This window comes from Henckelia pumila, chromosome 4 (genome assembly GCF_033568475.1).
Source record: "Henckelia pumila isolate YLH828 chromosome 4, ASM3356847v2, whole genome shotgun sequence".
NCBI classification, from domain to species: domain Eukaryota; kingdom Viridiplantae; phylum Streptophyta; class Magnoliopsida; order Lamiales; family Gesneriaceae; genus Henckelia; species Henckelia pumila.
The window spans coordinates 104,707,174-104,733,595 of NC_133123.1; the positions used below are offsets into that span (position 1 = coordinate 104,707,174).

The 26,422-nt window shown below is 37.8% G+C and overlaps 1 long non-coding RNA gene across 3 annotated transcripts; it reads left to right on the forward strand.

Moving 5' to 3' along the window:
• The first annotated feature begins 10,135 nt into the window (after window positions 1–10,135).
• Window positions 10,136–24,084, forward strand: LOC140866285 (uncharacterized). Of its 3 annotated transcripts, none has more exons than XR_012144841.1 (8): window positions 10,136–10,374; window positions 21,439–21,960; window positions 22,086–22,203; window positions 22,285–22,367; window positions 22,779–22,865; window positions 23,322–23,370; window positions 23,460–23,530; window positions 23,750–24,084. It is a non-coding gene; the product is annotated as an uncharacterized lncRNA (long non-coding RNA). The 3 variants fall into 3 exon arrangements; XR_012144842.1 differs by having other exon boundaries at window positions 21,439–21,622; XR_012144840.1 differs by having other exon boundaries at window positions 21,439–21,540.
• The last annotated feature ends 2,338 nt before the right edge of the window (window positions 24,085–26,422 follow it).

The window sequence follows — 26,422 nt, forward strand, 5'->3', positions numbered from 1 at the left end:
CATTATTGGATTTTGCACCCGACAATTTTAAAGTCCCAATAATTACCCGCATACTTAGCTATAACAAGATAGGATTCGAATTTCAATCCCCTCGTCTATAGCCCGATGGAACTACAATCCCATGGAAACCGCAAACTTAGCTATGAAATAGTGAATAGGATTTCATTCACATTCCAAGCCTGGATGGAACTACAATCCCATGGAATCCGCAAACTTAGCTATGAAATAGTTAATAGGATTTCATTCACATTCCAAGCCCGGATGGAATTGTTATTTTAAATTTTTTTTTTCAAAAGTTTAACCCCATTTAATCCGCATACTTAGCCATAAACAAGACGAGTAGGATTTCAAACATCTCGTTCGCAACCCGGATGGAGTTAATTTCATTTTTATAAACATGGCATAATTTTTTTTTAATGGTGCGCCCAAGAGTGTATATGCTATATCAAAAAGATCATCGAGATTCAAAAAACTATCAAGTTTCACAAACACCTAATATCGTGCAATGGTCAAACAGACATCCACAATATCTAATACATCACTACACTTCACCAGTTAAACATGTGTGCTTGAGATAGTCAACAATCAACCTACGGTTTCTCCTATCTAATCAAGAGTACAAAATTTTCCAAAAATTGCATCATTTGTCAAATTCCTCATCATAGGCAAAAATTTCATCCTCAACTCATGCATTCAAACAAACACTAAACAACGATACAACAAATCACAAACTAAATGCAACATCATGAACAATGCACCCCCCACACTTAAATGAAGCATTGCCCTCAGTGCATCAAAACACAGAACACAAACAAACAACGAAACACAATGCAATGCAAAAATGTAAAACGTAACTCCCCTGGTTTACTGGCCGGCGGCGTCCTCCTCTTCAACCTCAGGAGGGGGAACAGGAGCGGCGTACTGAAATGGGAAAGACAGCGGGTATGGGAGAGCAGCAGGGACAGCGGTCGGATCAAGGCCGAGATGCAATGTGATATTCCTAAGGAGAACATCCACAGCTTGAGAGTTATGAGCCGCCACAGTATTGTATGAATATTGGTGATGGGCGTATGCGGTGAGCTCACGGATGGAATCGGCCTGGGGGCGACGAAGAGGCGGAGGTGGCCTTTGGGGATCCGGACAAAGGACAAAATGGCCATCCAGCACAAAGTGCTTAACTCGATAAACTCTCTTGGCCTCAATTGCAGCTGCGTCCACGGGTCTCATAGGTGTCAACCATTCTTCATCGAAACGAGTGGGAACACCAGCGCGGATACACAAGGCAATGATGATCATCGGGAAGTAAAGACCCAAGGCGGCAGAAGTAATAGACTGGTGGATCTCACTGTGCATCACGCGTCCCACATTTATTTGCCAACCCATATCAAGAGCATAAAGAAGTAGGGCATGCTCAAGATTGACTTCACTGGTATGAAATATCAGCATCAGACACCGAGTCAGAAAAGTATACCATGTGGCCAGAACCAAATTCAAATAACGTTCCTTAAAATTCAATGAAGAAACTGGATCAACCCACGAAGCTCCAGGGTAGGCTATTTGGCCAATGATCTCATCCAAATTCGGGTTGAGTTTTAAGCTTTAATAAAGTGAATCATCAACATCCGGTGTCTCGACCAATGAATTCAACTCATTGGGCTCAAATGAAACCAATTTCCCCTTGAAAAAAGTCTTACTATCCATCCTCTCCGCTGCGTTTGCATATAATTCACGCACAATTGGTACGACAACGGGAGGAGGTTGCTTGCAAAATAAGTCCCACCCACGTTCTTGAATGAAACGGAACACCTCACTATCAGCAAGATCTAATTCAAATCCACGCTCGGGAATGGGAGAGAGGTTTACCTTTGCGTGATCATATCGATCACGAGCCGCTTGATTGAAAAATTTTCCGACGAGATTTTGGGAGGAACGGGTTGCCGCTGTGCCTTGAGAAGAAGACTCGCCGGTGACTCGAACACGTTTAGGCCCCATGAATATTCGAAAATAAAGACGGCCAAAAATTCCGGTGCTCGAAGGGAATTGAGAGAAAGGCCGGTGACTGAGGCGTGGAGGAAGTGATGGCTGAGGAATCAGATGTGGTGATGTGAGAAGAGGTGCTACAAGGATGATGGTCGGAGATGGAGAAAAAGCAGAGAAACGGCGATGTAAGTAGGTGGTGCGGATGGCAGTGATGACGGCATGTGAGAATCGGCGTGAGAGTAGATGGCGGAGAGGAACCAGAGATGGCGGAGATGGCAATCGGAGTGATGACCGGAGCATAGTGGTGTTGCCAATTGATTCCTTGTGATGAAAGATGAGGATGGTGTGAGAAATTTATAGAAAAGGAATTGGGGATTAGGGATTTGAGAAGAGAGAAGAAGAGAATGGGGAAAGGGGAGAGTGAAATCGCGATTTAAATCGCGTAAACGGTGTCTCGCTCGATCGGTAAAGGTTAACCGATCAAGCGAGACCAAAAGTTCAACCTTTCTGCCTAACTTAAAATACGCCCACTCGATCAGTAGAGATTAACCGATCGAATGAGCAAAAATCATAGACCTTTCTGCCTTACCACAATAGTGCTCTCGCTCGATCGGTAAAGATTAACCGATTGAGCGAGCCAAAAGATGCGAACCTACTGCCTGTCCAAATGTATACGCTCTCTTAATCGATAGAAGTCTACGGATCTAGCGAGACCAAAAATAAAAAAAATATTTTTTTGTAATTTTCTATTTTTCAAAAAACAAAATAAAAACAAGAAAATAACAAGTACTAGAAAAATAAAAAACAAGGGGGAGTGAACGAAAAATACTGGGTTGCCTTCCATTCAGTGCTAAATTGACAGTTAGTCTATAGCTTGACTGCATGCTGCAATTTATTCAACATCTGGCGGAGCATCAAGTGTTAGCTCATGCTAATTCTCTCCGTCATTATCTTGGACCCCTTCATGATAATGTTTCAACCGCTGTCCATTAACCTTAAATATTTTTGAGGTCTACAAGCTCTATATCTCTACTGCACCATGAGTAAAGACATTAGTAATAACAAATGGCCCAATCCATCTAGAACTCAACTTACTTGGAAATAATCGAAGTCGTGAGTGATAGAGCAGGACTTTCTGGCCGACTTTGAATTCCCGTTGAGAAATCATCTTGTCATGGAAGGTCTTTGTCTTGTCCTTATACATTTTTGAGCTGGCATATGCATCATTGCGTATCTATTATAATTCTTGCAACTGCAACTTTCGATGCTTGCCACTCTCATCAATCTACATGTTAAAGTTCTTGATAGCCCAATAAGTTATGTGCTCCAATTCTACAAGCATATGACATGGTTTACCAAAAATCAGACGATATGGGCACATGCCAATTGGAATCTTGAACGCTGTTCTGTAAGCCCATAGAACATCATCCAATCGCAAGCTCCAGTCCTTTCTTGTCGGATTCACTATTTTTTCTAAGATAGACTTGATCTCTCTGTTCAAAACCTCAGCTCGACCATTGGATTGTTGATGGTATGCAGTGAAGATCTTGTGCGTCACATGGTATTTTTCGGCAAACTGGCCATAATTGGGTTGCAGAAGTGAGTTCCTCTATCACTGATGATGGCTCGTGGAATCCCAAACCTAGAGAAAATATTGTGCTTGATAAACTCTGCAACCACTTTAGAATCATCAGTACGGGTGGTCTTTGCTTCCACCCATTTCGAGACATAATCCACAGCAAGCAATATATATATAAATCCATACGAACTAGGAAAAGGTCCCATGAAGTCGATGCCCCAAACATCAAAGATTTCACAAAATAAAATAGGTTGCTGAGGAATCTCCTTGAGCTGGGATATATTACCTGTCTTCTGGCATTGAGCGCATGACTTATAGAAAACGTAAGCGTCTCGAAATAAGGATGGCCAAAAAAATCCGCAGTCCAACACCTTCCTCGCTGTTCTTTTTGTTAGAGTATGTGCCCGTCGAGCCAATGTGTTGGTCGATGGTCCTTGAGAGAACTCTTGTATGAAAATCTTTATTTTATTAATATTTGACATTATTTAATTTGGCACATCTTTATCTTTATACCTATGCTAGCTGCATAGATAAAGCCCTTGATTATACAAATAGTAGAAAGAATATGAGATGGTCATGTGATGACTATCATGAAACTCATATTTGGAATACTGTATATTCTAAACTGTTCCTAGTCGATTCAGCCGCCATAAAGAAGGATAAAGGCCGCTCGAGCTTGAGACTAGTATTTGCGATGTGAGTACCGTGTTTCATTGGTAGGGAACATGGAGATGTCCAAGCATGCAAATATGTGCTCCTTGTAGAGTGCACTGAACAACCCTCCATAAAGGACTTTCCAAGTGGTTCTCACTTATCGAGTTGAGAAGTCCTATTTTATGGTTGTACACCATTAGTCCTTAATACCCGGAACAACATGGAGACTCTATATGCTAGTGCTTCACTTTGACTTATTTACCGACTCAACTGGGGTCATCAGGTGGCAATGTTGGGTGTTGTGATGAAACATATAGGAGTCGATGCATTGTAGTCGGGGATTCACCACATACCTACGGGTATGGATATCCTATGTGATCTCATGCATACGTAGCTTGAAATCTCTTATCAGAGTAGGTGGTAATTAAGAAAGGGGTTTCTTGAATTACACATTCAATGCAACTACGACATGACACATAGTTATCGATTCAATGACAATTCTCGATAAACCAATGGTTGTTGAATCGGTCAGGATATATGAGTTGAAGGGACCGTACTGTACGCTAACCATAATTAATTGGTTCTTGCAGACACTATCATTTGATAGCTAGGGAGTCATGTAAGCGATGCTGCTAGACGTTTAACATGACTGGTTGGGTACTATCAGACTTGAGTTTTCTTACGTTCTTATTATCAAGGAGTTGATCAATAAGAATGGAGCTATATAGGGTATGCTCATATAAGGGACTTGTTGATCCCAAATCACATGGAGATGTGAACCCACTGCTAGTTATATCAGTGAACCATTGAGGGTCACACAAGTACTAGCTTTCTAGATCCCGTTGAGATCAAAATAAGTTCAATGTGTTGAACAACTTATAAAGGAGTTTATAAGTAAAATAAATCAGAAGTTTGACTTCTAAATTGGAGAATAAATAAAAAAGTAACTTTTAATTTGTGAATGTGTTCCAAGATTAAAAGTTGACTTAAAATAATTAGTTGGTGAAAATGTTGATTTTCTAAACTATTATTTTGAACTTAATTAATTAATTCAAGTGTTGAATTTATTTTACACTAGTAGATTTTGTTAAGTTAAAATGATTAAATTAATTCAAGTGTTGAATTAATTAAACACTATTGAGTCTTGTAAAGCTCAAAATAAAATAGTGTTATATAATTATTTTTGCTAGTGGGCTTGAATGAGTTCAAGTTGAATTTAATTAATTGATTAAACTTAAATGAGTTAAGATTTAATAATTAATTAAAATAAGTTCAAAAGCCATTTGAATATATATATATATATATATATATATATATATATATATATGTGTGTGTGTGGGGGGGGGGGGGGAATGTGAAGGGTTAAAGGCTTTGAGTGCAATTTTCAATACAAGCTTTGGACTTTTCCATGCATGGTTTAATTGTATCTATTATCATTGGCCATAAAATATATCCACACTACAAAACACTTGAAGTGGTCGAACACTTTCAAGAAAATTCTCCAAGTTTTCTTTCAAATTTTTGAGGAAAAAGAAAAGGAAAATCTTAATGCAAAATTCTCTAAATATTCTAGTGCATATTTAGAGTGGATCTAGCTAGATCGTCTAGTTGTGGACCTAATTCAAAGGATTGAAGTGTTGAATCCATTTTGAGCAAGGTGTGCTCTTGGAAGCTTGTAGATAGTCTCTACCACTTCAAGAGTCTAGTTGTTTATCAACTTGGTTGGAGCCATAAATCAATCTTTGAGATTGATAGGTAAAACTTCTAAACACCTTATCGTTGTTTGTTTTCGAATGCTACACAAGTGCTCGGATCTCTTTTGTTAAAAATTTTAAAATTTCCACTGCGTTTCCGGGCACGAGTTAACCGATCACCTACAGTGGTATCAGAGCCTAGGTTACTCTTTTGTGTAGCATTTGTTGAATATTATGTTGAGGTCAATTTCTAACCGCATGAGAAAATCAAGATATATCAATTTGGGGCTGTTTTTGGGAAAAAAAATTTTAAATGTTGCTGCCCATTTCGGGCAGCAGGGGCAGCCCACTATAAATAAAAAAAATTGAGGTTGGCTGGAATCCAGCGACGGTGCTCCGGTAACGACTATGACGACTTTGGTTTCCAAAAGGTGTTTTGGGATATCCAAGTGTCATTAGCCCTATGTTGTTGAGATTGTGAAAGTTGATATTTTTATAAAAAAATTGAAATTTTAAAAATTGTGTATCTTCTCATAAAATAAATAATTAAAGTGGGACTTTGATTATTTATAGTAAATGGTGATTTACAAGAAATTCGATTATAAATAAATTAATTAGAAAGTAAACAAAGGTGTTTGTTTATTTTGTTAATTTAATTTATAATTGTGCTGGTTAGTGACTGGACTAAGAAATATAATATTTAATCAATTAATTATTGTGATAATTAATTGATGGTGTATGATATGTGATATTATGCATGAAGGATGATCAAAAGCCTAAGACCAATTTGCTAGGTGTATGCTAAGATATTTTGTGTTGAATGGTTGTAATAATCATCAAATTATAAAGTGAGCATGGTTTATGGCCCGTTCCCACCCCATGAGATGTATCCCTAATTGCCATGGATATTTTAATATAAAAATATTTGATAGTGGAAGATCAAGATTGGAAGATGGTGGACCATGATGAATTATGAAGATCCAAGACATGTAAATATTGGAAGCTTATGTAATTATTGCATTTGCATCCCATGCATTCCCCAGGATTGAACCTAGGCCCGTGTTTGGCTCACATGGGCCAAAATAGTATTGGGCAATTGATCATCCTTGTTAATTTAATGTTTATAATATATGCATGATATATTATAAATAATAAGTATATATGTTATTATTTTATAATAACAATGTTGCATGAATCCGGCAAACATACGAAAAAACATGGCAAAATTTTTAAAACTAATGATGAGACCTTTTCAAAATTAAAAACCCTTATTTTGAATTAGATTCAAAATTTATATCAAGCCCAAAAAGGGGAATTATAAATTTGTTTATAATTTCCATGTCTTCCATCGACAATAGATGCATGATGAAAGCTACCCGTATTCAATGCTCGGCTCATATTATTGTTAGGGGGGGGGGGGGGGGGGGGCTTGGATGCCGAAAAGCAGTGACATCCATTGACATAGTGATGTGAACTACGTGGAACTCCCATGACTTGGCTCATATTATTGGAGAAATTCATGGCGACCGTCCATTAAAGTTCGATATCGATGGGTAAGGCTTGACACGTAAAGATGAACGATGTCATATTATTGGGTCCTAATCAAGCGTGAGACAAAAGTTTATGTAAGGGTTGCATGGAGATGCAATTGGAAACTACCTTTTAGGAATTGTGATTGACTGATATTATTCGGGATCATGATTGGCTAATTGGACTTTATGTACCTACTGAGGAAATGAGTTTTCCGTTTTCACTAGAGGGTAGTGAAAATGTCAAAACAGTGGGAGTAAAAATTTATAAAGTTAAAGTCCATACTTTATATGTTATTAAATATTTTAAAATAGTCATTGACATTTATCTATTATTATTTTTCAGTACAAAGTTTTTGACAATGTCATCAATTCGCAATCCGTTATCTACAATACTCGACAAACATTTACTGACCGGTCCAAATTACCTCGATTGGCTAAGAAATCTGAAAATCGTCTTGAACTCGGAGAGGATTTCATATACATTTAATGAGTCGCCCTCTGATAAGGCACCGACTGATTGTAGTCCTGAGGAGCTACAAACTTACAAGGATTGGTGTGATCATGACTTGAAAGCCAAGTGATATATGCAGGCTTCTATGAATGATGAGCTACAACGACGTTTTGAGAGTGCAAAGCATGCTGCTGACATTCATTTGCATCTCAAAGAACTCTTTGGTGAACAAGCACGCCCACTTCGACATGCAATTGTCAAGGAGCTAATCACTTTGCGCATGCGAGATGGGGCTTCAGTCCATGAGCATGGCCTAAAGTTGATTGGGCTCGTGGAGAAACTCGTTAGCATGGATCTTGTGCTACCAACTGAGTTGACCACAGACGTGTTTCTCTTGTCACTACCTAGCTCATTTGACCCTTTTGTGGTGAATTTCAACATGAACAAGTTAGATCTAACCCTTGAGGAGTTGGTTAACATGCTTGTTATGTTTGAATCCACAATCAAGAAAGAGAATCCGGTTCTTTATGTGGGATCTTCATCTGGTTCAAAGAATAGACCACGTGGGAAGGGAAAGAAGTGTTCTTTCCATGCTCCCAAAAATAATGTGCCCTTGAAGAGGCAAGCTCCGAGTCCCGTTGTGGTAGCCACACCAGTTAAGGCTAACAAGACTAGTGACGTTTGTCATCACTGTAAGAAACCTGGACATTGGAAGCGTAATTGCAAGGAATATCTTGATCAGATTGGTTCTGGAAAAGGTATGTTCTACATTGAAGTGTGCATTTCACTTAACGCTTATTCTTGGGTATTGGATACCGGCTGTGGCTCACATCTCTGTATTGATTTGCAGGTGATGGCAAGAAGTAGGAGACTCAGGGATGGTGAGACCTTCTTGAGGATGGGCAATGGGGCAAGAGTTGCTACCAAAGCTATTGGAGATGTTTACTTATTGTTGGACAATGATTTTAAGTTAATTTTGAGAGATGTTTTGTTTGTACCAGATTTGGTGAAAAACATTGTTTCCATTTCTATGCTTGATAAAGATGGATATTCTTGTTTATTTGGCAAAGGTATTTGCAATATTTACAAGAATGAATGTTTAATTGGTACAACACAATTGAAAAACGATCTCTATAATTTAAAATTGAAAGATATTCCTATGTATAATGTCCAAGAGATATCAACAACACCCAAAAGAAAACAAGATACTCTAAATCCGGCATACTTATGGCATGCTTGATTAGATCATATATCTTTAAGAAGGATGAACAAGCTAGTGGGAGAAGGCATGTTTGATATGTCTAATATTAATTCTCTTACTACTTGTGAAGCCTGTCTAAAAGGAAATATGATCAAAATTCCATTTAAGGGCCATGTGGAGCGGGCCAAAGGACTATTGGATTTGATCCATACAGATGTGTGTGGTCCACTTAGCATCACCACTAAGCACGGACATTCCTACTTCATCACCTTTACCGATGACTTCTCTAGGTATGGATATGTGTATTTGATGAAATACAAATCTGAATCTTTTGAAAGGTTCAAAGAATTCAAAAATGAAGTAAAAAAATAATTAGGACAAAACATCAAGGCACTTCGATCTGATCGAGATGGTGAATACTTGAGTGCTGAATTCCAAGAGTATCTTAGGGAGAATGAGATTCTCTCGCAGTGGACTCCTCTTGGTACACCTCAGTTGAATGGTTTTTCAGAACGTCGTAACCGAACTTTGATGGATATGGTTTGATCTATGATGGGGTTCACAGATTTGCCGCCATCCTTTTGGGGATATGTGCTTGAAACAGCGGCACTGTTGTTGAATAATGTCCATTCAAAGGCAGTTGATAAGACACCATATGAGATATGGATGGGAAAACCTCCAAAGTATTCTTATCTTAGAATATGGGGGTTCCCTGCTTATGTGAAGCAGACAGTGGGAGATAAATTGGATGCTCGATCCATTTTATGCTACTTCGTGGGATATCCAAGGAATTCGCACTAGTAGAATTTTTGGTTTTTACTTCGCCATTTTTTACTTCAGAGATTATAAATTGTGAAGTAATATATAACAATAGACTTCAATAATAAGAATGACGAAGTAAAAAATGGATTTATACTTCAGATGTTAAAAAACAGGCTTCACAACTAATTTGGGGCAACTTATTACTTCCGCATGGACAATTTGATGAGGTAATAAATTTAAAAAATATATAATTTATATTGGTGCTGAAGTAGAAAAGGGGAAACCAGATAAAAGATCTATCCTCTTCGCTTCATCGTTATTATGATTCCCATTTTCTGTAAAACCCTAGCCACTGATTTTGAGTCTCCGGCGTTCCACCACACCAACAACTGCTAGTTAACACTTGGGTTCGAAAGCACAAGATCTGAAGCCTTCTGTTTTTTTTTATATCAATTCGGTGTATAAACTCAATCTTGCCATATTGGTTGCACACATCGTTCGTCCTTGTCAATGGATTTCAGGTTCAGTATTCTTGTGTTGATTCGTTTGTGTGCTCTAAATGCATCTGGTAGCTTGTATTTCATGCTTTTTTTCTGTTCTCTTTTATGCAGAGTTGTGCACTGGTCTTCTCATTGTAATACCATTAAAACTAAATTTCTGATTTTTTTTTCTATTAAACAAAATCAAATCATATTTACGGGTGGTTCGTGGGGATGGAGTAAACCCATTGTCTTTGAAAATACTTTTGCATAATTATTGTAACTTTCATTCCATCATGCATAGATCGAGTGTGAAGCCGAAGGCAAAAATACTCTATTTTGTTTAGAAATCGATTTAAAAAATCGCAAGCTTAGTTTTGAAAAAAGAGAGGAAATCCTCTGTTTAGTCAAATGAAGAAGAAGGAATACAAGAGTCACAGATTTTAGTTTGTTGTGCATATACATTTCCTCGATTTTTAAAATATTTTGCGAGAAGTATTATTTTGTTTGTGCTTATTTGATTATTTCAGAGGTGATACTTGGTTTATCATGTTTTTTAACATGACCAACACTTTACTTAATTATTTCATATTCACATACGAATGAAAATTTTTAGGTAGTTTTTGCATGATGTGCTTATTTACGTACTCAAGCAAGATTGGAATTACGAATAAGCACATATTTGGAGTTATGGAGATGTATTCCGTCCGTATTCGGGATGTAGCCGGGGGACGAGAGGAAATAATTATAGAAGGATACTCCAATGCAAGTGTCGAATTTTAAATGGCATTGAGGGCTGTTCTGTATGCTTATTCCCGTTACCGTCATATTTAAGCTTCGATAGAATCTAAGTGCATAAGCATTTAGAATCATGTTGTTCCCTTTTAATTCCAATGGAATGAGAAATGACATTGTTTTTATAAGTCGATGACATTTTCTTTTAAAAAAAAAAAAGGGTGGGCACAATTGATATATATTTGTTGGTTCTCACCGTAGGCTTTATGTGTGGAATTTTCTCTCCAGATGATCTTGCCAACTGCAATTTTTGGCCCAAAAATTAAAAAGTTGACAATTATAAGGAAAATAAAGTCACTCATTGTAAAGTACTCGGCCAATGTAGTTAAAGATATAATTAATATATAGTTTTCCAACATGTGTTGTTATAAAATATACTATAGTCACTTCAGTATATCAACTATTGCTAACTTTGGGTATATGGGAGTTAAATCAACTGGCATAAGATAAAGAATTATTTTGATTATAACTTCAGGTATATGGCAGTTAAATTCAGCCGAGAATTCAGTTTACACACTTTGTATATAAAGTTTCAGGTTTATAATTGGTTTGTTGGTTTGAAGTATCAACATTACATTAATATATTATTTTATGAAAGAGTGGGTGCCCGGTGAGCCAACTTGTGGCTAAGGGCTTTGATGACTCTTTGTATAAACAATATTTTGTTTAATATAATTTACACTTTTATTAATTGCAATGACTTTATCTTTCTTCATATTGTGATATTGTGATATACTATTGTTGTTTTGATAAAGACCTTGAATATACTAAAGTGTATGTAAGATGTGGTAGTACATGGGGATGTCTATCATGAAACACATCTTATAGTCACTGTATATTCTAAACTGTTCCTAGTCGATTGAGCCGTCCGATAATAAGGATAAGGATCGCTCGAGCTTGAGACTAGCATTTGCGATGCAGAGTACCACGTTTCATTGGTAAGGAACATAGAGATGTTCGAAGCATGCAAATGGATATTCATACGATGAATGATCGAACTACCCTATCCGGACTTTCCAAGTGGTTATCACTTATCGAGTGGATAAAGTCCGCGGTTTTGGTTGTACACCATTAGTCCTTACTACTTGAAACATCATTGAGACTCTATATGCTAGTACTGTGCTTTGACTCGTTTACCGACTCTATTGGGGTCATCAGGTGTCGGGATTGGGTACAGTTACAACACATATAGGAGTCGATGCTTTGTTGTCAAGGATTCACCACATACTTGCGAGTGTGGATATCCTATGCGATCTGAGGAGATATTAGTGTGACGAATCTCTGGCCAGAGTACATGATGTGTTTTAAGAAATGGTTTCTTAGTAACACATGCGATGTCACTATTTGATCTTCAAGATGTATTGCATAGTTATCGAATCTCGAACGACTCTCGATATACCAATGGTTGTTGATTCGATCGGGATATTTGGATGAAGGGACCGTACTGTACGCTAACCAAAATCTATTGGTTCTTGTAGGCACTATCAGTGATACCTAGGGAATCATGGGGCGATGTTGCTAGGCGCTCTTACCATGATTCGATGGGCAAGTCGGAAATTGTTGTTCCGAGTCACAAGGAGTTGTGAGCCCACGGCTAGCTGTATCCCTGAACCATTGAGGGTCACACAGTGTAATGGATTTTTAATCCCCGTTGAGATAGTTAAATTTAAAGAGTTAAATTTAATGAACAAAGAAGTTGGACTTCTTAATTATGAGTAGAGGAGTAAGATTTCCTAAAATGACATAGGGATGGACATTTTTGGAAATCACTGAATTCGGATTCAGAAAAATTTATCTTGACTTTAAAAGGTGCAGAAATGGTTTTTGTGCACATTGGTGAAATCGGTTTATCAATCGGAGTCACGATGAATTTTATATTAATTTCTGAACATGCGGGCTTTGCTTGTCGGGCTTGAACTTATGACTAATGGGCCCTAAGCTGTTAGTGGCCTATATTATAAATAAGTTATTGCAGTACAGAAATTACACACAACAAGGTCACAATTTTCGAAAAAACCCTATTTTTCTCTCTGAAGTGGCCGACCCCCTCTCCCCTCTGCTCGGTAAAATCCAGTCTGTGAATTTTGATTTACAGTCTAGTTTAACGGATCAAATTCGTTAATCTCTTCGTAGAAACTTCTGATAGATTTTCTAGTGCAATCTATTAGAGGGATAAAATATCCGTTCGTGGACCTGATTGAAGAACAGTTCGTCCATCAGTTCCAGGGATATACAACAAGAGCAGAGAAATCTGTTGGTGTCCAAAATCTCGCTTCGAGATTGGAGGTAAAAATTTTATAATCGTTATTTAATTTTTACACACACACAATTTAATCGTAAGGTTGATACCCATTATGGAATCGTTCCATATAAAATTTTAAACTTCCGCTGCACCGGGTATCAATCCTGATTGATCTGATCGCCGCGTACTCCAACAGTGGTATCAGAGACAGGTTGCTCAGATCAAGCGATTAAATTAATCGATTGTACAAAAATTTTTAAGCCTCGGTTTTTGAAACAAAATAAATATTTTAAAAAAAAAAAAAAAATTTCGGGCAAAAACCCGGGCAGCGATTGGATCGCTGCCCGGGGGGGGCAGCGATGGTCGCTGCCCAGCGCAGCGCTGGGCGCTGCCCTAGGGGCAGCCGGGCTGCCCGGCCCGACCCCATTAGGGCGCGGGCAACCCGGGAATGTCCCGGGCGGCCCGCGGGAAAAATTATTTTTTAATTTTTAAATTAAATTTTAATATGTTAAAATTCTATTTTTGGTCCGATCGAAAATTATTTTTGATTGGTCCACGAGGCGTCGGATCGAATTGTTCGAGTCCGAAAATTTTTAAATTGATTTTTGGATAAATTTGAATTTTTGGAAAATTTAAATATTTTATCCGTTAAATTGAATTTTGAAATTAATTATTTTGGGTACAATTGATGATAAGATATGATCTTATGGATATATTGATAAAATATGATTTTATGTATAAAATTGGATTTTATAGATAAAATATGATTTTATTTGATAAAAAGATAAAATATGATTTTGTATGTAAAATAAGATTTTATGTATGAAATATGATTTTATCCTTTTAAATTTAAATTGCCATTGCATGTTATCCAATAATTAATTTTGAATTAAATGTTATTGGATAAGGATGATCGATTGCCATGACCAATTTTGTAGGTGTATGTTAGGAATTTACATTTGTTTTATTGTTGTTGGTTTTATTAATGGGTCTGGTTTATGGCCCAATATGAATTGTCATATGTAATAAAATTGGGCTTGGTTTATGGCCCGTTCCCACCCCTTAAAAATGTATCCCCTACTTGTCATTGTTATTTATTGTAAATACATTAGATTTAGTGGGAGATCAAGATTTGAAGATGGAGGTGGGCCCAACAGACAATAAAGACAGAAGAAATGTAAATTGGAAGAAAATGTAATAGGATTGCATTGCATACTGCATATTACCTAGGATTGGACTAAGACTCGTGATTGGCAACCACGGGTCGATTAGAAATGGAATCGATCATCCTATATAATATGTGATATTATTGTTGTATGCATGTTTTAGACAAAATTGTGTGAATCCGGCAAGCATACAAAATTTTAAAAATGATGAGACAAATTTTCAAAAATTAAAATCCCTCATTTTAAATATGATTTAAAATTGATATCAAGATAAATAAAGGAAATTTAAATTTGTTTAAATGTTCCTACCTTCCATCAACGATCAATGTATGAGATGCTACCCGCGGATACGGTCCGGCACATATTATTGGGGGGGCCCGTTCGTCGAAAAGCTGTACATTGGATCGACATATGTTGTAAGTTGGGTGGAACTTCCATGGGATCGGCTCATATTATTGGGGGATCCACATGGCGACCGTCCATCACAACTTAATATTGATGGGTCATCTTGACATGTCACAATAATCGGCGTCATATTATTGGGCCCTTATTGGACATGAGGTAAACACGTGGAGGTTGCTTTGGAAGCAATTGGACTCTACCTTTTGAAAATTATGGTTGGCTGATATTATTCGGGACCATAGTTTGTCAATTGGACTCCATGTTCTCACTAAGGAAAACAGTTTCCCATTTTCACTAAAGGGTAGTGAAATCGTTAAAATAGTGGGAGTGAGATTCATAAAATAAATTTCGCCTATTTTATGTCTTAGTAAATTACTTAAACAATCACTGATATTTGTCTGTTTCTTTTCAGTATTTCATAAGATGAATTCGCGTAATCCACTTTTCTCGATCCTCGAACAAAATAAGTTGACTGGCGCAAACTATACGGAATGGTTCCGTAAGTTGAAGATTGTCTTGACTTCGGAGAAGATGCTCTACGTGTTAGAAAAATCTCCTCCGAAGGAAGCACCAGCTGACATAAGTCCGGAAGAGTTAGCCAAACTTGATACATGGTGGGACCATGATATCAAGGCCAAATGCTATATGCAAGCCTCGATGTCTGATGAACTCCAGAGGCGATTTGAGGACACCATGAATGCTGCTGACATTCACGTACAACTCAAGGAACTTTTTGGGACTCAATCGAGGGCTGAAAGGTTCGCTACTGTAAAGGAGCTAATGACGTGTCGCATGCGTGAAGGGACTTCGGTCCGTGATCATGGGGTACGAGTGATTTGGCTCATACAGAAGTTGGTAACCCTTGATTTGGTGTTGGAGCATGAACTCAACGTGGGCTTACTACTTCTGTCTCTTCCTTCTTCGTTTGACGGATTTGTGGTGAATTTCAATATGAACAAGATAGAGGCCTCCCTTGAAGAGATGGTCAATATGCTTGTGACATATGAATCCACATTAAAGAAGGATAAACCGGCTTTCTTGGTGGGCTCCTCTTCTTCTGCTAAGAAGGGGCCAAGTACAAAGGATAAGAAACGTTCTGCCCCACCCAAGAAAATCGAACCCGAGAAGAAGTACAAGACAAAGGCTTCAAACATGGAAAAATCCAAGGATGTTTGCCATTACTGCAAGAAGCCCGGTCATTGGAAGCGTAACTGCAAGGAATATCTAGAGCAGTTGCGAACTGCGAAGGGTATGTTCTATATTGAAATAAATGTTTCACTTAATACTACTTCTTGGGTATTGGATACCGGATGTGGATCTCACATTTGCAATGATTTGCAGGTGATGACAAGAAGTCGCAGGCTTAGAATGGGTGAGACCCAGCTGAGGCTCGGAAATGGTTCCAGAGTTGAAGCTAAAGCTGTGGGAGATATTTATTTAATTTTGCAGAACGGTTTTAAGTTACTTTTTAGAGATGTTTTATTTGTTCCAGATTTGATTAAAAACATTATTTCTGTTTCTATGCTTGATAGAGATGGTTATTCTTGCAATTTTGTGAATGGGATTTGCAATATATACAAGAATGAATGTTTGATTGGAAATGGACAACTTGAAAACGATCTATACAACTTAAAACTAAAAGACGTTCCAATAAATTATGTTGATAAACCGGCAACAACAAACAAAAGGAAAATCGATAGCCAAAACCCGGCAAACCTTTGGCACGCTAGGCTAGGTCATATTTCCTCAAGGAGGATGAACAAGCTAGTGGGAGAGGGCATGTTTGATATGTCTGATATTAACTCTCTACCTACTTGTGAATCCTGCCTAAAAGGAAAAATGACTAAATCTCCTTTTAAGGGGAAACCTGAGCGTAGTCAAAATATGTTGGATTTGATCCATACAGATGTTTGTGGTCCATTTAGAGTTGGTACTCAATATGGCCACACCTACTTCATTACCTTTACTGATGATTATTCTAGGTATGGGTATTTATATTTAATGAAATATAAGTCTGAAGCATTTGAAAAGTTCAAAGAATTCAAGGCTGAAGTAGAAAACAAGGTAGGTAAAAGTATTAAAGCACTTCGATCGGATCGAGGTGGAGAATACTTAAGTACCGAGTTTTTGGACTATCTAAAAGAGAATGGGATTCTCTCTCAGTGGACTCCTCCTATGACACCACAACTTAATGGTGTATCGGAGCGTCGTAATCGAACTTTGTTGGACATGGTTCGGTCCATGATGAGCTTCACTGAGCTTACACCTTCGTTTTGGGGCTATGCGCTTGAAACGGCGGTATTGTTGTTGAACAACGTCCACACTAAAGCAGTGGACAAAACACCATACGAGTTATGGAATGGCAAAGCTCCTAAGTATTCGTACTTGAGGATTTGGGGATGTCCAGCTTACGTGAAGCGGACAGTGGGAGATAAGTTGGATAGTCGATCCAGCTTATGTTATTTTGTAGGGTATCCGAAGAATTCAATCGGATATTATTTCTATTATCCTGCTGAAACAAAGGTGTTTGTTTCAAGGAATGCCACCTTCTTGGAGAAGGAGTTCTTATTGGATAAGAAAGGCGAGATGATGGAACTCGAAGAAATTCGAGAAGAACCCGAAATACAAAATAACGATCCTACACCTCAGGAACCATTGATGGACACGCCTGTACCTAGAAGATCCGAGAGGACTTCTAGACCTCCTATTCGATATGGTCTTCTTCTTGAAGGGGATCAAGATGAACCCAACGTTGGATGTGATCCAAGAAACTTCAAGGAAGCAATTTCTGATGCGGATTCAAATTTATGGCTTGAAGCTATGCAGTCGGAAATAGATTCGATGCATACAAAACAATTTTGGTCTTTAGTAGATCCTCCCGATGGAATTGTTCCAATAGGGTGTAAATGGATCTACAAGAGAAATCTTGGGCCTGATGGTAAGGTATTGACCTACAAGGCGCGATTGGTGGCGAAAGGTTATACTCAAAGACAAGGAGTTGACTATGATGAAACCTTTTCACCAGTTGCAATGTTCAAGTCCATAAGAATCCTTATTGTCATAGCTGCTTGGTATGACTATGAGATATGGCAAATGGATGTGAAGACTGCTTTCCTTAATGGAGACATTAAGGAAGAAATCTATATGAAGCAGCCTGAGGGGTACACATCCATGGGAAGCGAGCATAAGGTATGCAAGCTTCAGAGATCAATTTATGGTCTAAAACAAGCATCAAGAAGTTGGAACCAGAAATTTGATGAAACAATAAAGGATTTTGGTTTCATCAAGAACCCGGAGGAACCATGCGTGTACAAGAAAGTAGTTAAGGATGCTGTGACATTCTTAGTACTTTATGTTGATGACATCCTACTCATTGGGAATGACGTAGGGATGTTGCATTCAACGAAGATATGGTTATCAGGTAGATTCTCGATGAAGGATTTGGGTGAGGCATCCTATATTCTTGGGATACAGATCTATAGAGATAGATCTAAGAGAATGATAGGACTCACTCAATCAACCTACATCGACACCATATTGAAACGGTTTTCAATGGATGGGTCCAAGAGAGGACATCTACCCATGTGTCATGGAGTTTCTCTATCCAAGTCTATGTGTCCCAATACTGATGAAGAGATAGAGAAAATGACACATGTACCATATGCATCAGCCATAGGTAGTATCATGTATGAGATGATATCTACCAGACCGGATGTAGCATTTGCTCTGAGTGTCACGAGCAGATATCAAGCTAATCCCGGTCAAATGCATTGGAAAGCCGTGAAGGACATTCTTAAGTACTTACGAAGGACTAAGAATATGTTCATGGTATATGGAGGAAGAGAACTAAAATTGGAAGACTATACCGACTCTAGCTTCCAAAGTGACGTGGATGACTCGAAGTCAACCTCTGGATTTGTGTTCATGCTCAATGGCGGTGCTTTCTCTTGGAAGAGTTCCAAGCAGGACACCACAGCGGATTCCACCACTGAGGCAGAATACATTGCAGCATCAGCTGCTGCTAAAGAGGCCGTTTGGATGAGGAATTTCGTCCAAGAGTTGGGCGTTATTTCTGAAGTTGTTGGTCCAGTACCGGTGTACTGTGACAACACGGGTGCCATTGCTCAGGCAAAGGAACCAAGGTCTCATCAAAGATCCAAACACGTACTGAGGAAATACCACATCATCCGGGAGATTGTGGAAAGAGGAGACATCACTGTCGAAAGAGTGGCCTCTGCAGACAATATCGCTGATCCACTTACTAAGCCCTTGCCAGGACCATTATTTGACAAACATCGCGAAGCAATGGGTCTACGTAGTATGACTAGTTGGCTATAGGGCAAGTGGGAGATTGAAAGAGTGGGTGCCCGGTGAGCCAACTTGTGGCTAAGGGCTTTGATGACTCTTTGTATAAACAATCTTTTGTTTAATATAATTTACACTTTTATTAATGGCAATGACTTTATCTTTCTTCATATTGTGATATTGTGATATACTATTGTTGTTTTGATAAAGACCTTGAATATACTATAGTGTATGTAAGATGTGGTAGTACATGAGGATGTCTATCATGAAACACATCTTATAGTCACTGTATATTTTAAAATGTTCCTAGTCGATTGAGCCGTCCGATAATAAGGATAAGGATCGCTCGAGCTTGAGACTAGTATTTACAATGCAGAGTACCACGTTTCATTGGTAAGGAACATAGAGATGTTCGAAGCATGAAAATGGATATTCATACGATGAATGATCGAACTACCCTATCCGGACTTTCCAAGTGGTTATCACTTATCGAGTGGATAAAGTCCGCGGTTTTGGTTGTACACCATTAGTCCTTACTACTTGAAACATCATTGAGACTCTATATGCTAGTACTGTGCTTTGACTCGTTTACCGACTCTATTGGGGTCATCAGGTGTCGGGATTGGGTACAGTTACAACACATATAGGAGTCGATGCTTTGTTGTCAAGGATTCACCACATACTTGCGAGTGTGGATATCCTATGCGATCTGAGGAGATATTAGTGTGACGAATCTTTGGCCAGAGTACATGATGTGTTTTAAGAAATGGTTTCTTAGTAACACATGCGATGTCACTATTTGATCTTCAAGATGTATTGCATAGTTATCGAATCTCGAACGACTCTCGATATACCAATGGTTGTTGATTCGATCGGGATATTTGGATGAAGGGACCGTACTGTATGCTAACCAAAATCTATTGGTTCTTGTAGGCACTATCAGTGATACCTAGGGAATCATGGGGCGATGTTGCTAGGCGCTCTTACCATGATTCGATGGGCAAGTCGGAAATTTTTGTTCCGAGTCACAAGGAGTTGTGAGCCCACGGCTAGCTGTATTCCTGAACCATTGAGGGTCACACAGTGTAATGGATTTTTAATCCCCGTTGAGATAGTTAAATTTAAAGAGTTAAATTTAATGAACAAAGAAGTTGGACTTCTTAATTATGAGTAGAGGAGTAAGATTTCCTAAAATGACATAGGGATGGGCATTTTTGGAAATCACTGAATTCGGATTCAGAAAAATTTATCTTGACTTTAAAAGGTGCAGAAATGGTTTCTGTGCACATTGGTGAAATCGGTTTATCAATCGGAGTCACGATGAATTTTATATTAATTTCTGAACATGCGGGCTTTGCTTGTCGGGCTTGAACTTATGACTAATGGGCCCTAAGCTGTTAGTGGCCTACATTATAAATAAGTTATTGCAGTACAGAAATTACACACAACAAGGTCACAATTTTCGAAAAAACCCTATTTTTCTCTCTGAAGTGGCCGACCCCCTCTCCCCTCTGCTCGGTAAAATCCAGTCTGTGAATTTTGATTTACAGTCTGGTTTAACGGATCAAATTCATTAATCTCTTCATAGAAACTTCTGATAGATTTTCTAGTGCAATCTATCAGAGGGATTAAATATCCGTTCGTGGACCTGATTGAAGAACAGTTCGTCCATCAGTTCCAGGGATATACAACAAGAGCAGAGAAATCTGTTGGTGTCCAAAATCTCGCTTCGAGATTGGAGGTAAAAATTTTATAATCGTTATTTAATTTTTACACACACACAATTTAATCGTAAGGTTGATACTCATTATGGAATCGTTCCATATAAAATTTTAAACTTCCGCTGCACCGGGTATCAATCCTGATTGATCTGATCGCCGCGTACTCCAACATTTTATTCTCTTTCTGCTTTCCCTTTCCACACACTATTTTTAAAATCTATTATATTGTTGTGTTTAGCTTTCATTATATCCAGTAGAGTATGGTATTTTTCTCATCTGTCAATCCTTTCCATTTACTTCTGTGTGACCTGATTTTGCTTCTGAAAGTAGAGAAGTTAGTTTGTTTTGCGTTGCTGCCACTGTTTTTTTTTTTAGTTTCATGGGCATTTTTTCCTAGAGTGTTTTGTATTGAAGGGGAGGTAGCACATTACATACAAAGAAGCTGTTTTTTAGATGTCATGTTATCTATCTGCAGGTGAAACACCACTAATTTGCACCCCTGCTACGTTACATTACAAGATGAAAAAGAAGATGGAAGAAGCCATCCAATCTGGTCCATAGCATGTCGTTATGACTTGTGAGTAACCCCGTTTCTACGATGTCAAACTTTGGGTATCGTTTCTGGAACAAATCTGATCCATGGTTCAATTTTTTCTGAGGTATTGCATATAAAGACAAAATAAATCATTTGTATTACTTTCCAAATAACGTTCCCCAGATTCAATAAAGAGTGTATGTTTCTGTTCCTACGATAATCGCACGACACGAGAAACTTGACAAGAATAATACATGAAATTGAAGGCTCCTCCCCAACTCACTATCATATTATTCATTAAATCACAAAACTTGTAAATGAAAATTTTACGTAATTATGTGAGCATGATCAATTCCTTGCGTAATTTGTAAGCATGATCTTTCATATAATTTGTTTTGCTATATCGAAGTTAACACAACAGGGGGGAAAAACATTGAAGAAACTGAACTCTCTGAAAAATTTGTAAGCATGATCTTTCACATAATTTGTTTTGCTATATCGAAGTTAGAAACATTGTAAATATTTACAACCTGAATATTTCTTCCATTTGGGAATTTGTATGTTACTGCAAAATAATGATATTACAGGTCCAATTCCGGATGAAATTGGTAAACTAGAAAAGCTTCAAACACTTGATCTGTCCGACAACAAGCCGTTTGGTGACATACCCGATTCTATTGGAAAATTGAAGAACTTGAACTATTTGTGAGCTTTTAGAACTTTTTCCATTAAATTTTGGGTATTTGCATGTTCTTTATATTGATTCATATTTTAAAATTCTTCAAGCAAGACAGCCATCTTAACAACAGCCTAAGGGGACTGGTACCCAACTCTCTTGCCAAAGTCGAAAGCCTTATCCTTGAATGCAAGTAAGTTTTAATTTATGTTTTGTGTGTCACTGTAAGTTTTTCCTAATTCATTTCCATGCTTATTTTTCTCTACTTTCCGTTTTATGCAACTTGTTTCTTTTTTCTCTTCTATATGCATGCGACTTCGATGGATCAGATTTTGAGGTATTAGTTCTTTCGTTTGTTTAAATTAATTATATATTTAGTTATTAAAATTAATGTTATTTAATTTGCCTATTTCAAAACATTTATGTATATTCCATTTTTGTTGCCTACCGATTTTAAACAACCAGCAATGGGTTAAAACATAGTAGTACTTTAGTTATAGTCAATTTCTGATTTTCTAATTAATATTTTGTTCTTGTTTTTATTTTTATTGGTCTGGCATACAATTAGTCAGATTGAAGTCATTGTTGCACGCTGTATATGCAGATAAACAGATTTATTGCTTTGAGTATAATCGGATTAAATTGATTATTCCCTCGTGGTTGTTCAGGCGTTAAGCTTCCTTGGGCTAAGGTTGGTACTTTTCTTTATCGTTATATATCCAATATATTTGTTTGTGTCTATCTTACTTTTTTTGGGTTCTAATATAAATCCAAGAATGGAGATCCCCTCGAAATGATCTCATTTTGGGTTGAGTAGATGCTACCCGCAGGGTAGTGCCCTGCGGGTGATGTGGCGGCTCATGATTGGTTAAAATCAGTGGGACCCACTAATTTTGACCAATCATGGGGTTACACATCACCCGCAGGATAGTGCCCTATGGGCAGCATGTACTAAACCCTCATTTTGACTAGTAAATGGGGTAAGTGGATCGTACAAGTGGATCTTTAGTCTCCTGATTCAGATATCAGTACTTAAAAAGCTCAACTGTTCGAGTGTTCAAGAGAATGCACATGGCTATTAGAAACATTTTGATTGTTGTATAATCATTCTTTTTTAAACTTTCTAATTGTATTTGCTTTCCTGCAGCTACCATAATTCAGAGCATGTGGGTGAACGGCATCGGCACAAATATGATGTTAGTTGATGAGAAAATTTGGAAAACTAAACTATTTGATTGAAATTTTACTTAAATACTTTTTGTATTGATTGTTACATGTGATCCAGAGATGGTTGGTATTTTAGAAGAATCTGGCTTGAAATTCGTAGGAAGACATGAAACTGGAAAGCGAATGGAGGTTGATTCTTGCAAAGTGCCTATCGTTCTGTCATTTTCTCTTGCAATTTAGTTGTTCGGATTAGTTAGTTTCATGGATCAAGCACTGCCAAGTCAAACTTTATCTAAATTTTGGTTCATCTTTTCCTAAGTACCTTAGTTGATTTTCTTTAGTTTGCACCCCTGAAGTTGCCTTGGATTTATAATTTTCATTTTGATTTCCATCGATTTATTTCTGCAGATTATGGAGTTTGCAGACCATCCGTTTTATGTGGGGGTTAAGTAATTTCATCCAGTATCCAAGTCAAGGACATGGAGGCCCTCGACTATATTCTTAGGAATATAAATGGCCAATACTTGGCGTCTTGTAAAGTGTTTTATAGTCCTGATGTAAAGTAATGCCTGGTTGTAGGTGCTTAAATTGGTCGTGCACATTGGTATAAATCTTTGTTTTGTATTTATGGATTATTGAATATACTTGTTAGAACACTTTTAGTTTTGTGAAAATACTTATGGATACATGTATTTTTGGGCTATAGTCGTGGATTCGTGGATTCATAATTGTGGATTGGTAAATATACGGATGTTCTTAGTTTTTGGATTGATAATTGATGAATCTAATATTTTAATTTTCAGAAATATATACATATATATATATATATATATATATATATATATATATATTTGTGTGTGTGTGTGTGTGTGTGTGTTTATATATGTATATGTATACATATATATTATGTTATTACTTCATCAATCGATGTAAATGCCGCAGTTATATATATTCTATTACTTCGTCACTTAAAGAAACCGCAGAAGTAAAATTTATGCTTTTACTTCACTACAATACATAACATGTGAAGTTAAATATAACAATTACTTCATCATTCAATTTAAATGCCGAAGTAATATATATGCTATTACTTCATCAAATAAGGAAATCGCTAAAGTAAAAGACATTCTTTTACTTCAGAAACGGTCCAATATTGAACCAGTTTTGACTCCGTGAACCGACCAAAGACTTCGGTAATTTTGTGTCTAAGACTTCGGTTATTAAGCGAAGTAATACAATACCCTATTAATTCATGTGCATCTACTTCGGTACTTATCTATCTACGACTTCAGTTAATATGCGAAGTAAAAGACGGTAATTCTACTAGTGTCGGTTGGATATTATTTCTATCATCCCAAAGAAACAAAGGTGTTTGTTTCTAGGAATGCAACCTTCTTGGAGTAGGAATTTCTATTGGATAGAAAATGGGAGATGATAGAACTCGAAGAAGTTTGAGAAACACGCACGATTGTGGAACCCACACCCGAACAGCCAAGAGAGGAGATACAACTTCCTAGGAGATCCGAGAGGGTCTCAAGACCACCTATAATATATGGTCTGGTTTTTGAAGAGGGCCAAGATGAGGCTGACCATGGATGTGATCCAAGGACCTTCAAGAAAGCATTGTCTGATGACGATTCATCCAAGTGGCTTGAAGCTATGGAATCTGAGATGAATTCAATGTATTCAAACCAAGTGTGGAATCTTGTAGATCCACCTGAAGGAATTATTCCTATAGGGTGTAAATGGATTTACAAGAGGAAACTTGGGACGGATGGGAAGGTGGGTGACCTTCAAGGCTCGATTGGTAGCAAAAGGTTATACTCAAAGGCAAGGAGTTGACTTTGAAGAAACTTTTTCTCCAGTCGCAATGTTCAAGTCTATTACGATAATGCTAGTCATTGCCGCATGGTATGACTATGAAATATGGCAGATGGATGTGAAGATAACTTTTCTTAATGGGGATATTAAGGAAGAAATTTACATGTCTCAACCTGAAGGTTTCACATATATCGGAAGTGAGCATAAAGTATGCAAACTTCAGATATCTATTTATGGTCTCAAACAGGCATCTAAGAGCTGGAACCTCATATTTGATGGTACAATCAAAGATTTTGGGTTTACTAAGAATCCTGAGGAACCCTGTGTGTATAAGAAGGTCAGTGGGAGTGCTGTGACATTCCTGGTAATTTATATTGATGATATTCTACTCATTGGGAATGATGTAGGAATGTTGCAATCAACTAAAGTATGGTTATCGAGTAAGTTCTCGATGAAGGACTTGGGTGAAGCATCTTTTGTATTGGGAATACAAATCTATCGAGATAGATCGAAAATATTGCTTGGTCTCACCCAGTCCACATACATTGATATCATCATGAAGAGGTTCTCGATGGATGAGTCTAAGAGAGGACATCTACCAATGTGTCATGGCGTGTCTCTATCCAAGTCCATGTCTCCCAAGAATGATGCAGAGATAGAGGCGATGACACACATTCCAAATGCATCTGCAATTGGTAGTATCATGTATGCGATGATATCTACACGTCCTGACGTGGCCTTTGCACTTAGAGTTACAAGTAGATATCAATCGAACCCTGGTCTTCCACACTGGAAAGTTGTGAAAGACATTCTCAAGTATTTGAGAAGGATTAAGAATATGTTCTTGGTTTATGGGGTGGAGAACTAAAATTGAAATGCTATACCAACTCTAGCTTCCAAAGCGATGTTGATGATTCGAAGTCAACTTTCGGTTTTATATTCATGCTCAATGGTGTTGCTATTTGTTGGAAGAGTTCCAAGCAAAATAGCACTGCGGATTCAACCACTGAGGCAGAATATATTGCTGCATCAGATGCTGCAAAGGAAGCTCTTTGGATTAGGAATTTCATCCAAGAGTTGGGCGTTATTCCTAATGGATTTGATCCAGTCCCGGTGTACTGCGACAACACTGGTGCCGTTGCTCAGGCAAAAGAACCAAGGTCTCATCAGAAATCTAAACATGTACTGAGAAAATACCACATCATCCGGGAGATTGTGGAAAGAGGATAGGTCTCGTTAGACAGAGTCGCCTCCACAGAT